We start from the raw sequence: 13,543 nt of genomic DNA on the forward strand, positions 1-13,543 counted from the left end.
ATACTGTATCTCAAGACGATAACGCTGTTAATCAATTGAAGTTAGAAAACGTCATGGGTCCGATATAATGATGAATTAATTTATTGTGCTTGGGACTGACACATTGCTACTTTTCTCAGGTAGTACATATATATAATTTCTTTGATATAGGACATTTTCCAGATTCTTGGTCATTAGGATGTATAGCTACAATACATGAAATAGATTATGTGAACAAGGCTGAAAAATAATAACTGTAATAATTACATGCCTGAGAGTTCTTTCGAATAGTACTTCATTAAACCAAATGTCTTTGGTATTGATGATGTCCATAAAAATGTTACTATGTGATTACAAAATCCAGTCAAGTTTTGATTGGTACCATCGTAAACCACTAATCGCCTAAAATACGACTTAATGAATGTCATAACCTTTTCGTTACAATTTTGTTTTCAATTTTCATTTGTCCTTTTATGTGTCTCAGTCTTTTTCCTGAGAGACGAATGCAAGGTGGCTTACTTCTGTTGGAAAATTCTTGATCTTTTTAAGAAAGTATACTTTACAGAACAATTCGAAGAAGATCATTCAGCATTTAAAATATATTATGCAATAACAATTTAGAAATATTTTTTCAGTTTTCTATACTGAAAATAATAACGACATTTTCACTATTTTTATTAATTTAAGCAAGAAACTTTTTAAGATATCTTTAGGAATTATTCGCATTTTGCTTCATGACACTATGCAACCACGTATATATTTGTGTAGCATGATTCAGAGACCAGTCGAATGATTCTATGAGTTTAACATTCATTTTGTTTCTGTGCACTGTAAGATACAAAGCAATTCCAAATCAAATTATAATTTTTACTAGTGCTTGCATCGCAATTGTTATGTAATGTTCTGTAAAAGGCATCGTGTAACCATTCTATGAGTTAAGATAGGGTATTACGTCACAGTTTCCGTATGCTGAGATACAGCAAGCAAGTCGAGATCAGGTTAAAATGAGTATTATGACACTAGTTTATTATGTAATGTGGTGCATACAACGTCATTTTTTAAAAACCAGATCCTTGCTCCAAATACCACCCATACTTTGTAATATTTAGTTACTCATGTTAACCATTTGTATGTAAAACATATTTCGTACCGCAGATTACAATGATGGTGTAGAAAAATCATCAGTTCTGCTGAGATTTGAAATGACGTTATTCTAGTGAAGCAGTTCAAGGATGCATACTTTCACCCGCTAGCGCACGAAGGTTTACGTTTAGCCAGCTGAATTATATTCATATGTATGCTGTATGCAAATTTCACATTAGTCTACAATAATTTGACAGGTCCAAAACAGCGAACTGCCAATAAATTATTTCGTGGACTTGTCTATTCTTGTACATGTTTAATGCGGGATGCAAACATTACTTTGAATCTCTATATTGACCCTGAACCTCGTGATACTTTTAGGAGTGGTCCAGAAATATTCCCGTATACAGAAGTAATCGGTTTTGAAAACGCAAAAGTAGCTAAGAGGGCACCAGTTTATACTTTGGTCCTGAACGTTTGGAGTAGTTTTGCATTATAAAACATAAGAAATTATAAACAAAAAAGACACAAGCGAAGCAAACATTTTCTTATGTACTGATACGAGGTATTACAGTGAAAGAAATGTCTATCTGGTTTAAACCAGTTTAAACCAACTGGGTCGTACAGTACTCGCACATCCTTACTATCACAGCAGGAGGGAAGAACGAGTTTGCAATGATGACGAAAAGATGATGATGAACAAGAAACAAACGTCTTCTAGTCTAACGGCTAAATAAATATTTAAAAAGGAAAGATGTGCATTACCAATTAACGTCTGTGACATACGACATTGCTTTTTTAACGTTAAATGGCAATTCACAAAAATCTCTTATTAGAAGTGTGTATCTGAATAATTTCAGATAACTGTCATGATATCTTGTGCAATATATTCCTTAGGAACAGGTCATGAAAAATAAAAGGGAACATACCTACTTAATGAAGCTAATCTGGTATTTCATCAGTTCATGACACAATATATACACTTAAAATATTCGCTAAGTTCTGCATTGTAGAAAAAAACCTACCATTCATTTCCCCAAGCAATAAATTCATAGGGCAAGATAAACCTATCGGGGCCCCTCTCCTTGAGGCTTTAAAGTAGGAAGCAGAACTATATATTTCAGAGTTTAGCACTCAAGGCATTATTTTACAGCTAAAATATGTTTGCAATACAATAGGAAATCAGTTTGCTTGCGTGCCATTCGGCTTCCGTTTCTACGAATCAGATGAAGGACTTGTTAGAATTGCAAACGGAAATAAAAATAAAATACATTTGTGTGTGCCAATGGCAGAAAATGATTATATATGTATATCTTTCTTCTAGCTGGCTTTACTAGAAGTAATCAATTCGTTGAATGACTTTCATGAGCACAGAAGTCTTTCCGATGATATCTACAGTAAGCTATTATTATATTCAGAAGTATGAGCAGATATAACGATGTTTATATATACGAAGAAATCCACGTGGGTACTGAAAAATGGATTATTTTTCGAGATATTCTCAGTCATTCTTTTACGAAATCAAAACGCCGTTAAAATTTTATATAACGTAAAGGTCAGTTAACGGACAGCAATAACTAAACTAAAATAACGCATAAACGTCTTAAAATCGCAGGTGAAAAATGTGGCTATTAGAAATAACAAGCTATGCAGTAAATTAATTTTCTAATGAGAAATTGTATTCGCAATTTCATCCCTGGGTAGGAGTAATGAAAGATAAATAGGCGCTAAATTAGATATTAGAAAAACTTTAATAGATGAAATAAATTTAAGTGATAATTTTAAACCTCAATGTCTCTTATATCTGGATGGTAACTTTAATAAACAAACGTTGTATAAAATATCAAATTATATAGTGAATACAATAAAAATATGTGGACCTATTAATTATGACAAATAGAAGCCCTCAAGAGGGAAAGTACGGATAATGACGTGATGGGGCTATGTCACATGGCGCTACGCGAAGTGAACGGGCCCATGGAAGTCTGGAAAAGAAACCTCTTGAGACAGTATAAAATTTAAAATATATATTGATTGTCTATCCTCTTATACTAACAATTTTTATTTAAAAAAAAAATTAAATATTTAAATTTAAAATTTTTTTTTTTTAAAATTTGATAGAACTTCATCAGTATTATTTTGGATTCACTTCATAATACCTTAAATTCTTTACATATTTTCATTTATAACTTTGATAATTGTTTTTTTTATTAACTTTTACAAACTTTTTTATTGTTGGTTTTTTCTGTTACATCGTTTAAGACCATAGGGTCGTAACAATGAGTGTAGACTGCGTAGGATCTATTCCATAGATGTTGTAGGTTTCTAATAGTAAAATCTGTTAACAACTTTGGGGTGATTTGTCATTAACTGGAGGGTTTATTAAAGGTGGGCTCTTAGAATGATTAAATTATTTCCCATTGGATGGGTTATGTGATGAATATGTGTTTTGAAATATCAGGTTGAGCAATAAGATCTGTCATTTGGGGTATATTGCAACATATACTCGTAACAGACTCTTGAAGGTGTATATTAGCAAGAAAACGAAGCAATACGATTATTTCCAATTTTAGATACATTCTTGTTTCCGATTTATATTCAATAAATTGAAGTAAGTCTGCATATGTATCTGATAATTTGTTTGGATGAATTGAAATGACACATTTATTCACTGGCACTACCACGTACTAATTGGACTAGAATGTTATTCTGGGACAATTGTGAATTATTGAAACCCTTTCTGGGCAATACGGTAGTGAAACATACATTCGAGGATCTGATATTTAGTCGGAAAATTCAGTTCTTTTGAACTTGAATAGAACCCTTGTTTGGTCCAATCACTGCATACTAACTGCAAAATTTGTCTTTTGATTCTGTCGAATTAGTACCTGAATATCCACTGACATAAAATAAACCATTCGCTCGAAATTTATAAAGCAAGTCGAACTATTCCCATAGGTTTGGTTGCTTGCAAAAGATTTACATTATTTGACAACTATCAAAGTTTCATAATATTTCATTTCAAGTTTCATAAATTTCATTTTTAATACCCTTTGTGTATATATATATATATATATATATATATATATATATATATATATATATATATATATATATATATATATATATATATATATATATATATATATATAATACATTTTTTATTTATTTTAACGTAAGATTATGAATTGATAAATAATACCGATATTACGTTTTCATTAGACTTAAAACTGTTTGATGTTTCTGCCAGTATCCAGTTGGTAAATATTATTGATTAAAATCGAAATAATAAAAATAAGAAATACTGAAATCAAAAAATAGCGTTATATAATATTTTAATTTCTTTAAAAGTGAATTGAATTTTCTTAACTGTATACATGTTTGTGTTACTTTTATGTAATATTTAAAACATTACGCCTTTCCTTTGCCTGACGTTATTTTGTAATTTGTAGTGTCCTGCTGTCAACTGCATGTGTAACATGTATGAAAATTATTATATTGGTATATTAAAGTCAATAAGACATTAATACTGTAATGAAACTTCTTAAGTAAACATTGTTTAGTTTCTAGTGTGTAACAGTTTATATATTTGTCCAGAATGGAAATAATGAAAGGCCAAACAATCCAGAGATATGTAAATATATCCAACATAATTTATCTTTTGGCGTAAGAAAGAATTTATGTCAATCGCGTGACTACCGAAAACACCATTGACAAGGAATACATTGTCCCCCAGATGTTAAAATTCATATTTTGACCTGTTAGCACTATATACAAATCAATTAATATACATGTTGAAATTAATTTATTGTGTCTCTATGTATAAATGAGAGTGATCAGGGAAAAAGCGTTAGTAGTACAAGGGATAAATATGCTAATTCACATGATATTTCACATGCCAATATAAGTACATTGTCCTAGTGATATTTAAGTTGGATTCATAATAACGTGCATAATGGTTCAATGGATTGATGGCGTGTCTTGTATATGCATTATTCTACACGATTCAATCTGAAGCTAATGCTGCACATGTATAAGTGGTTTGACTTCAGAGTTGGATACAAGTGCATAAAAGCTGTCTTCTCCTTTCTTCCAGAAGATTTCGTGCTAATTTTTGTTGATCTTTAAATGGAACCTTAAGCGTCTAGATTTGGTATTGTTACATAATGCAAAATAAAATCTTAAAGTGTGTTAGGAATATTTGGCACTTGCCTTTAAACAATAATTTCCAAGTATCCTAGGACATTAGAGCAAATCCTTGTTTGATTGTTTTGTTTATTTTGTTTTTCAGTGGATGAATTACATGTTGTGGTTGACACGAGTGGTGCAATTACATCCCCAAACTATCCTGCGAATTACATTCCGACATATAACAATTAAAGTATCGCTTGGAGCATTATGACACCAGGGACGAGCATTGTATTTCGAATAGAAGATTTTGATATCGATTCGACATCATCATTGCGATTGCTGTGCGGAAATGGGTATGTACGAACATATATTAAGGTGACGCGTAAGTTTGCTTTAGAATCTATCAGATTTATATAAAATTTTCGAATCTTCTGACTTTAATGTAAAAGGTCTATCTATCTATCTCTCTGTCTATATATATATATATATATATATATATATAAGGTTTTGTTGTCAGTAACATAGACATACACATACACATAAAATGTATATATATATGGGCCTCAAACGGGATCTCGGATCACACCTTTGGCTAACATGAACGAGGCACTTGAGCGCTGAATTGGATATCCTTTGCTAACCTTACACATTGGTTGCATATAGGAATGGTATTACACATCAAAGGATTGAATGTTTATGGTCTCAAACGGGGAATTTGACTTGTGTTCATAATGACGGTACATGTAATCCTTTGTGTCTATCAACTGATGGCCTCAAACAATAATATTGCATTAAACCGGAAATGCTAATGTTAAAATTATATATACAATCCAACGTACACCTTTACAATCCAATACCCCTCAAATATGACATATCACCTGTGTTTCGAATAATAACCGTACCTATACACACTACGCTCCAATCACAGACCCCTACCCTAGAAGGAAGAGGGTAGGAAGTGTTTAGATATTAATTTCACACAAACATACAAACTTAATATCATATACAATGGTAGGAAGTGTGGATAGACACACTTATATTTTCTTATATACAAATATACAATCAGATATAATAGAGAAGGGGTAAAGAGTTTTCAAGGTTTAGTTGTCAATAACTTAGACATATACAACATAATTAGTGTCCATTTTTTCTAGAGATATTCGTTGCACTGAAAATGCTTTTTTGACCAACATTCAACTTAATGGTTGCACCTCCCGGGTTTGGTGTTGCAGTCTGTGTACATTTAAAGACAATTATGTTTTTATGGAGAACAAGAACTTAAAACTACTCCTCATTCCCCTGTCTTCCTTCTTCGTCTTCTCCTCCCCCTTTTTCTCTTGCTTCCAATCTGGTTGATCCAGTCATCTAAAGTTCTCTTGCATTTTGATCTATTTCTTATTCAGTCTCTGAAATCCCTTCTTAGATCTCATACTCTATTATTCTCACATTTTCGTCATTCTCTCCAGTACCCTCCTATCCTCCGCCGATGCTGCTTATTTGTTGTGACCTTCATCGGCCACTGTTGAGCCCCTTGCTGAATTTAACCATATCGTCACCTTCCTCAGATGCTACTTGAGAGGGCAGATGTCCAATTATTGTTCCGAACACAGGAGGTGCTCCACTCTTTCATCTGATTACTTCTTACAACTTCCCATATTGCAGTGTTCCGCCATTTTTCTGTCTTGCCTGAAGATAAAACATGAAGAAAAACAATCCTAACATAGCATTCAGCCCTCACATAGAATATAAATGGAACAGAAATTGGGCAGATCTTACTTAAATAATTTTGTTTTGGCGTGTTTTCATTGGTTTACACAAGAGAAAGGATGTGTTCGTAGTGTTATTTTATACGCACTACAACATACACTATACCAAGAAACTCGTTTTATAAAAGAAGTGGATTTTCAAATTTTTGTTTTTGGTGGTGAAATACAAAACCACAAGCATATAAAAACAAACAGAAAACACAAAAGACAAAATCCGGGTCAAAATGATTAGTCTTTTTGTTTATTAGAGATATGGAAAAGTCGTTTAGTTTTGGTGAGCGGACCTGGATTTTTCCTCTAGGATTACGGCTTTGTCTCACTATGAGCCTTACCACAATATAGGGTCGACTCTTTCAAAAAGAGAAGGAAATGTCGTTCGTCTCCGTTATGCATTCCAGTTGTACATCTTTTTGTTTCTGCATCCGTTGATTCTGCCGATTTTATTGCTGCTCATGAAAGTATGTTTATCTCTACTTCCATTCTTTTTCCCCTTTAATCATTTCCTCGCGCAGGACGTTTCTACCTGTTCATATGACAGTTTCAAGATGGGCGACTTCGTGTCCGTTTTCTTCTTGATCATGTCCTGCCTTGCACGCTGCACCATGGTTCGAGGTTATGTTCCTGACCACTCAGCAATGGTCGACCGGATATTTATGTTATGGAAAAATAGGAATGATGGAAATCATCTCTTCGATTCATTTTCGCCAGTAATATTTTGCATTCCCAATCCACCCCCTCTATGTATCTCTAAATATTAACGATGAAGAATGTCAGACCTATTAAAAATTCTTTCATCCAGCATATATACGAATTCTGAGCACTCCAGAATCCTTTCTCTAAGCAGCTAGTAGGATCGACCACAATCAGATTTCCAAACTTTCATGCTATACTGCACCATGTATCTGTTCATAGATTTAACATCTTTGGAGTGTAAAGCGAAGTTATCAAATGTGTTTACTGGTTTTTCTGCGATAAATATATTTTCAGGATAATAAATGTTTCTATCGTTAAATACTTGCTGAAAGCCCTGGGCAAGCAATACATTAAATACACCAGGAGGAAAAGTGTACGGTGCAGTACTTGTTAGATGTTATTTTCGTTCAAGCTGAAGTTCATTTATATACGTTAAAGGGTTGAACACTTATTCTACGTAAATAAAATTGACTTCTGTTATCCACGTACATTGAGCCCGAGTTTACTGTGTTTCCGTATTTGAATGTAATATTTAGCTCATATATTTCTAACATTCGTTCGTGTTCTTGTATGCAATATCATTGTACAGGCACTGATTTTACACACTGTTTACATATCTGGCTCTTTGCATCTCGCTTTTTACTCCATCACACTTTTCAACCTCTCTGGTGGCCTAGTGGTTAGAGCGTCCGCCTCGGATGCGGGAGGTCGTGGGTTCTATACCCTGCCGAGTCATACCAAAGACTTAAAAATGGTACTAACAGCTGCCTCTCTTGGCGCTCAGTATTAAGAGGTTATTATTAGGACTGGTCGGCCTGGTGTCAGGATAATGTGACTGGGTGGGACATCATGCTGCACGTCTGAAGTATGATGCCCCAGTGCTAGACATCAGTATAAGCTGCCACACTGCAGACAGCGTAGCGATATCACTGATTAAATGTAAAAGCTGGGTTAAAAGTCCAAGTCACACTCACTCACCACTTTAACTTCAAAACATTTTGTAACTGTCTGCATCATTTGCTGCTGTAGTTAATAAAATCTTACTAGTCGACGTCAAATTTTGGCGCATGTCAACATGACTGTTGTTGGTGCACTGATGACTCCCACTAGTGCAATCAAACAAATATTGATTCGATGGAAAGGCTTGCAATTACTCTCGTACAAATGCTCGGCTTGGTGGCGTAGCCTCCCATAGTTGGACGGCTGAACGGTTTGCGGCTTCCAAACGGTAACTTATCGGTTCTCTTGGAGCAACAAACCGTTACGAAATCGTAAACACGTCGTCGATCATAACAGGTCAGTAGAACGACGCAGAGAACCTTCAAACTCTCCAGTTGCATACAGTTGCCGTACAAACTTGAATCCGAGTAGTTACTATATATGAAAATATTTATAGTATGAATAGAACAGTTCTTTTGCCCACTCTCACTATCTGGCTTTAATCCAATCGTGCTTGTTTTTTCATTATTTAATGCTTCTATGACTAATGAAAGTCGTACTACCCATTTGATTAATGGATGGGGTGTTGACGGGTTTAACCTGTTGTGTGCCATCACTTTTTGTCCGAGACTGATGCACTATGAAACTTCTCTAATAATTCCTGCTAGGACTGATGACCGAATAACCATTCTGCATGTGTGCGATTAAATCGTTCCTCAATGGCCTGAAAACAATACATATTAATATGACCAGCACGAACTTGCACATGGTGTTCTGACAACAGCGCAGCAACACATCTGAGAAATTCTTGACTAGGATTCACTTGTAATATGTAACGATAAGTTATTTCATGCTATTGAGGCGCACTGCCTTGCAAATATCTACTGGACTTGTTGTGCCGCTCTCCACTCGTGGTGGAAATTTTGAAATGTTGGCTTGGATCAGGACCCATATATTTTTCCTCACCATTGTTAAGACTGTAACCTGCGGTCCCGGTGGAAAATATCGCGGTGGAAAATATCGTGCGGGTTGAGACACAAACGTGTCCGATAAAAACAATTTAAGAAACAATACAATTACATAACATGTCCGCCAGTGTGAAGAGCGGCGCGGAAAAGTTGCTCGTAAACGCCAGGAATTAATTCGTATTGTTATTGTAGGTCAAAAAAGTGTCAAAGACAATGTTACAGGCTCGACAGACTGCATGAGACGACATCACATAACAAAAATTGCATCGCTGATTAAACCAACAAACGGAATTGCCGAACATACTGAGGATATTAAGAAATCAACATAAGCATCAGTGGAACAAGTGGCAATTCTAAGGGACAAAAAGAAGAACCGGGTAAAAATTGTAAAATAGCTGAACGCACCAAGGCTATAAAAGAAGCCACAAAAGCAAATGGTAAGGTTATTACACGCTCGCCAGAGGTGATGGCTGAATCAAAGATTCGTGCTCATTGAACGTTTTGAAGGTATCATTGTTGTATAGTATTACGACACCGATGTTGAATTCTGAGGCGATTTGCCCAGCGTTAGTTCGATGATCATAATCTCATCAACGAGATCAGACCTCAGTGTACCCATTTTGCACCTGTTGCTGCTGGTGCATCACGCATCACGCACAGCTGAGACTGCATTAGCGTCGCTGTGAGTTTTTAACAGTCGGCCTATAACCGCTTGGTGTTCTTGACGCGAATAGCGCATTTGTGGTTTGAAAATATCGTGGAATATCTTGGGTATGGTTGAACGTTCGACAGGTGCATATGAAATTACTTCAATCAGTGATAGGTCCGTTGAAAAATTACGGTGATGACCGTTAAAGACCATGTTTCTAACATGAGCCCAAACTCAACTCCATTATCATAACTGATTCTCGGTAATATCCGGTTTACGTTAGGCAGTCATCGTTGTAGATCAGTTCTTGAATATTCCAACAATCATCAATTTGCGCTTGCATCATCTGCATCTGGGAATGGATATTGTATCGCTCTTGACATTGGGAGGATTGTTATGTACATTTAATTCAATTGTTCGTTAGTGTTTGTATTTTTTTAATTTCCTTACATGCTATTGTACTGTAACATTGTATGTTGGACTTGACCTTGTCCACAACTGAGTATATTTCTGCTTGACCCAATTGACTTTTTGTAAACAATTATTACATAGCTAAAATATTCTCTCGGTGTATGGGCTTAATATCAGCATTATCAATAGAAGAAGTAAATATGTTTATTTGGGTCTAGGTTTAGGAATTTCCTAAGTGAATTATATATAGTCAAGGTTTTTTGTCCGGTTCTGTTTTGTATTTTGTAAACATCAGGATGGTTCTAGAAGGTTATTTTTCCATTAGGTACTTGTTCTCTATTTTAGAAAATGCTAATTGTGACCTGAGGTCAAGTAGATATCTAGTTAAGTTTATAACTGTGGGGAATTTTTCAATTTTGTTTTAGACCTAGCACTTGAAATTGTAGTATATGTTGTGTTCAGTATTTCATTTCACGATTTTGTGGATTGGATGGAAAAACTGGAACTGAAAGCAGTTCAATCGCTATAATATCGACATGGGCGATTAGTGACTCGAGCACTTTAAACGCAAGCACAACACTATGTCGGCGGCGGTTGAAAAAATATTAATGAAGCCGCGCAACAACAAATATTATATTCGGTGACTGCATATCTGGCAATGGGAAGATGATTACCGTCGTCTAGGAAGAGGTATTAGGCGTAGCTAATAATGGTTAAACAATGGTTCTGTTCAAAGATATATCAGATCCCGTATTAGACATGGGCGAGCCTGTGTTGTTGGAGCGATGCAAATGAGATTTTCAATATTATTCATTCCCGGCCGGTGAACCCAATCAATTGAAAAAATAATTATAAGTGCAGGATAAGTATAAATTCTTTCTTCCATTCTTGGGAGGAAAAAGTGTAAAGAATGATGCTGGTGATACCGATTATCCTGCCAACACCAAATGTGGCTTTGGTAACAACGGAATTATGGCGTTATTCAGTGTGCACGCTATCCCATCGATGGGAAGGAAACCGAATCAGTTCTGTACAACGTTGATATTTCCACAGCGAATGTTGGTCTGTCTAGATACAGCGATGATTATGCGAGCACAGATGGTTCAAGTATGATGCTTATCAAAGATACAGTTGATGATTATGAATCTGAATCGTATTCAATTAGTCGATATCAAAATCATGCTTGCAACACTGATTCAGATCTACAAGCTGTAATTGTAGCCCCTAACGTCACTTTTCAGAAAGGATCTGCTGAACGTCAAGAACAACTTCGTGGAGCTTCATTAGAATGTTCGTATGCAAGTCACGGGTATGTTGCTGATGGTCTAATGAGGTTCCTCGATGCGTCTATGGGCAATATACACATACACTGAAAGTGTTACAATGTTAGGTAATAACACATATCGCGAGATGTGTGTGATTTGGATTGTTCACGGTTTTAAGACTGTTCGGGTGATATCGTTACTATATCTGCAGTTTGGCAGTTGATAGCGATGTCCAGTACTGGGGAATGCTTCCGCAGCCATGTAGCATTATATCCCATCCAGTCGCTTATCCTGACACCAGGTCGACCAGTCATAGCAGGAACCTCGTAATGCCGAGCGCCAAGCGAATCATATCCTAGCACCATCATTGTAAGTCTTTGGCAAAGGGTTCAAACCTACGACCTCCCGTATCTGAGGCGGACGATCTAACCACTAGACCATTGGAGTTGTCCCTATCACGAAGTAAAGATCAGACTTGGTAAACATCAGCCAGGAAAAATAACAAACGCAAAAAAAAACAATTGCATGGTCATATCGAAACTTTCTGCAACAAAATTGGTTGGAATTGCCCAAACACACCTTGTTCAGGTTAAAGCAGCCAAACACAATAGCACCAAAGTGATATTAAGATTCCGAATCAGGGGTAATGCTAATACAAAATACGTAAAATATTCCATTCTTTTCAGCGGCTATAGTAGTTGCAAATGATGCGGCATTATGGGCTGTTGGAATAGGATCCGGCACAGCTCTGAAAAAGGAGTTTGGAGGTTGTACACGAATAAGAAAAGGAAAAGGTCTTAATTTACCAGGAACAAGTAGTTGAATACCATCACGAAGAGGTCTTTGATTACCCGGTATAGCATGCAGAAAACCACCTGTCTATTGACTAATCTTAAATTTCGCACGAAGGCAAAATCTGACAAGCGTTTTCATGGTGTATTTAGGCTTAATGAACTTACATCGATAGTGTCACGCACACGTGAAACCGGCAATGTCAACCTGGATTTGACAACAAGAACAGGCACTGATTGTGCGGTTTATGTGGTGACACCTCATCATCGTTTGTATTTTGACTTGTATGGACTTGCACAGGTAGTCGAAGTTTTTGATTATTTAACGAAGAACGATAAACTTGAACGACATACTTGTTTTCCACTGTTTCATTCAACTCTACCAGTATTATATATTGGATGGACAAATATACAGTGATCTTCTTGCTAAAGTGTTGGATGCGCTGGTGAGAACCAAAGTTTCCTTACAACAAACACCGCAAATACTTCATGATTTCACCTTAAGTACGCTTAATATTATACAAACTGTATATAAACATTTACTGATGTTATATAACCCGACGGCTCGTTGGTGAAGTGGACCTGAGTAGGTTTGCCAGGAAGGCGGATTTGACTGAGTTTGCTAGTCGTGTTGTTGCGTGTTTTAACCAGGTGAGCTTGTGATTTTTGAAGATCAATCTTGTAAACATTCACAATATTGTTAAGTTGAAATGCGCTGTCGCAAAGAACCTGGCTGAGATCAAATATACATGGGGAAATCAGAGAGTATGGTGTATCAATATCAAAGATGAAACTAATGCTGCAACAAAACAATAAGTGGATAAACAAATTGCTAATGTGCTATTCGCATGACGTGTATTAAGTTCTT

At 35.7% G+C, this 13,543-nt stretch overlaps 1 long non-coding RNA gene across 2 annotated transcripts in view; it reads left to right on the forward strand.

Moving 5' to 3' along the window:
• Nucleotides 1–13,543, forward strand: part of LOC149786572 (uncharacterized) — a 45,549-nt gene that overhangs the window by 28,009 nt on the left and 3,997 nt on the right. Inside the window, exons 1-2 of one of the 2 annotated variants that reach the window (XR_016425209.1) lie at nt 5,116–5,215; nt 5,354–5,546. This is a non-coding gene — a long non-coding RNA (uncharacterized LOC149786572). Of the gene's footprint in view, nt 1–5,115; nt 5,216–5,353; nt 5,547–13,543 lie in introns of those variants that run through there. The other variant, XR_016425208.1, reaches the window with a different exon arrangement.

The sequence above is a fragment of the Sinohyriopsis cumingii genome, chromosome 12, assembly GCF_028554795.1.
Source record: "Sinohyriopsis cumingii isolate HCF-2022 chromosome 12, ASM2855479v2, whole genome shotgun sequence".
Taxonomy (NCBI): domain Eukaryota; kingdom Metazoa; phylum Mollusca; class Bivalvia; order Unionida; family Unionidae; genus Sinohyriopsis; species Sinohyriopsis cumingii.